The sequence below is a fragment of the Silene latifolia genome, chromosome X, assembly GCF_048544455.1.
Source record: "Silene latifolia isolate original U9 population chromosome X, ASM4854445v1, whole genome shotgun sequence".
Lineage (NCBI taxonomy): Eukaryota > Viridiplantae > Streptophyta > Magnoliopsida > Caryophyllales > Caryophyllaceae > Silene > Silene latifolia.
Window position 1 is genome coordinate 225929353 of NC_133537.1, and position 3200 is coordinate 225932552.

The 3200-nt window shown below is 38.5% G+C and overlaps 1 non-coding gene across 1 annotated transcript; it reads right to left on the minus strand.

Annotated features, from left to right (window-relative positions):
- Window positions 1-2002: 2002 nt before the first annotated feature.
- LOC141624470 (small nucleolar RNA R71) lies at window positions 2003-2109 on the minus strand. The gene has a single exon (XR_012534277.1). It is a non-coding gene; the product is annotated as a small nucleolar RNA R71 (small nucleolar RNA).
- Window positions 2110-3200: the final 1091 nt, after the last annotated feature.

A 3200-nucleotide genomic window follows, 5' to 3' on the forward strand; every position in this document is an offset into this window, starting at 1 on the left:
CAAGCAATCCGAGCGTCTTCCTCAGCTGGACGCCCGACCAGAACCACCACAATCCGCCCGTCCACTCCACGAATCCGCTCGTCCAAAACAACCACAATCCGCCCGTCTCGTGCCCTGGACGCTCGGATTGTGTGACAACTAATCCCTCTTCTACTTGTTCAATGAAGGATGCGCATATTTTTCTAAGACCGACGAAAAGGAGACCGGAGTCTCTCTTGAGACCGACGATTCCTTAATGATTTAATCGTCATTTAAGCCCTTAGAAAACCCTAATTTATGTACCTAATCCCCACTATAAATACCCCATTAGTCTAAAGATTATCATGTTCTTCTTAGCAATCTCTAGTGTAGTTTATATCAATTAAATCTCTCTTTAATCTTGTAATCAACTTTTAATCAAGTGTTAATACAAATCTCATTTTCTTAATCTCTCTTTTGTTCATCTTTCATTTTGGGTAATTGAAGATTATTTGGGTTATTATTGGGAGATTGACAACCTTCCAATCAATCATCAAGTACTTCTATTATTCTTAGCTTTATTATTGGAATCATTAGTAGGTATAATTCTCTTAATCCCTTTTTAATTATTATTAATTATCTTCATTTATTCATCATGTTTTACTTTGTTGGTATGATTGACAACCTTGCTAGCATGTTCAACATGATAATGAGTGAGTAGTTTCATTAGCTAGGGTTAATGGGTAATTAGGGGAAACCAACATGGGGGATGATTCATTCTTAAATTAATATGTTTTCATAGTTTATTTGCTTGCTTGTTGTGATCTCAACTTATGCACATGTTATGTTTGATGAAATGCGAGCCTATGAATCCTTGCATTTTTTTACCCATCACCTATCTTTTCAATGAGACTTGTAAGACATAAACCAACTCGAGTCTCATTAGACCATGCATATAGTTGAGCAGGGAAGATTAAGTCGACTTGTAAATGTTGTACAATCTAATAGATTCGGCTCCGGGACCCAAACTTTTCTAGGATGGTAAGATATAAACCAATTCGATCCATCACAACAGTAATTGCTTGCTTATAATTTGAGAATATGTTTGTATGACCAATTCCGATGAATCCCCTATGACCCCATGACATCCTAGTGCCTTTTATCAATTGTTTACATCCCTTTTTAATCATCTTGCTTGTTTACTTTTATTGCTATTTAGTTTAGTGATCTTCTACTTCAAACCCCAAATTGTGACACCCCTAGACACCACTAGTTGCAATTGAAAATCTCATCTCAATTCCCGTCCCTTGGAATCCGACCAAAAATGGCGCCGTTGCCAGGGACGGTGTAAACTTGATTTAGATTTTCTTAAATTGTTATTAGTTGTGTCTTTGTTTGCCTTGGGGAAGTAAAGCTCCTCAAGGTTTGTTCTAATTATTTTCGAGTTGTTTGATATTTTGCATGTTTAGAATATCACAAGGTAACTTGTTACCCTTTGATCACGAAATTGAAAGGACTTTGACAAACAATAGAAGACTTGCTAGGAGAACTTTGAGAGGTATTGGTGAGGTTGTAGATATTCAACCAAACGCTATTGAGTTCGTCAACCCTTTTGCAAGAGAAGGTGAGGAGAAACCAACACAAAATCCAACACAAAATCAACCCACAATGCCTAAATTTTCATCACATTCCGTACCAACCGAGGAGAACCTACCCAATGGTACTCTCACACCACAACAACACTTAACCGGAAATTTCATTGCCAAATCCGCATTTATCCAATTAGTCGAAAGAAGCTAATTTGGGGGGATGCCTAGTGAAGACCCTCACTCTCACATGGAGACTTTTTGTGACTATTGTGATGCGATTTCTCAAACCGGTGTAACTCAAAACCAAATTCGATGGGTCTTATTTCCTTTTTCTCTAATTGGCACCGCAAAACAATGGTTGAAAGGCCTTGATAAGGCTACTCTAGGAATTGACTCTTGGAAGAAAATTGGCTCTAGCTTTCTACAAAAAGTTCTACCCACCGGAAAAGACTAACATGCTAAGAGCTCAAATTACTGGCTTTAAGCAAAGAGATGAAGAATCCTTGTATGAAGCTTGGGAGCGATTCAAAGGAATTTGTCGCTCATGTCCTCATCATGGACTTAGCGAGTGGTTCTTGGTACAACACTTTTGGAATGGTCTTTATGAAGACTCAAGAAACATTCTTAACATGGGATCAAATGGAATGTTCACCGATGTTGACGACAATCAAACTTGGAACAAGATTGAAGAAATGGCGGTCCATAATTCACAATATAGTAGACCTCGCAAGGCTACTAGAGAAGGAAAGCATGAAGTGGACTCTATTACTCAATTGGGTGCTCAACTTAGTGCTCACATTGATACCATCAATTTGAAGTTCGAAAAAGCTATGGCTAGACTTGAAGAAGCCTCAAAATCACCAAAGCAACATGTTAATGCCATGACGGTATCTTCATCAATCCCAAGTGGGATATGTGAGAATTGTGGAACTTTGGGACATGACCAAAGTGAATGTAGGGGAACAAATGAACAAGTGAATGCTTTTCAAGCATACAGGAGTGGTACCCCTTATTCAAATTATTACAATGAAAACACCAAAATCCACCCAAATCTCTCATACAAAAGCCAAAATGTTCAAAACCCTCAACCAACATACGCCCCACCTCCCATGAGAAACCAAAATCAAAGACCCTTTTACAACCAAAACCAAGGTTACCAAAATCAAACTCCATACAATCAACAAAATGACCAAGGTTTTGAGTTCAAAAAGCGGTTCTCCAAATGCAAAAAAAAAATCAAAAATAGTTTTTCACTCAAATGCAAAAGGATAGTCAAGCAAAGGAAATCACCATCAACAACATCCTAGCCCACACCAAAATGTTGGAAACCCAATTGACTCAACTAGAATCTTCAAGCTAACAAAGACAAAACGGGCAATTACCACCTCAAAGTAATCCCCCGAGACATGAAACGGTTAGTGCCATTCACTTGAGAAGTGGTACGAGATATGAAGCACCGAAGAAGCAAGTTAGGGATGAAGTTGTGGAAGCTAGTGACAAAGAAGAAGTTGTGCAAAACTCCAAGGATGGAGAACCATCAAAAGAAGAATTTTCAATGAAAAGTGAAGATAAGGCGAAGGAGAAGGAACCCATTGTGATTAGACTTCCTTTTCCAAGTCGTCAAGCCAAGCCCAAATTTGATGACCAACTTGG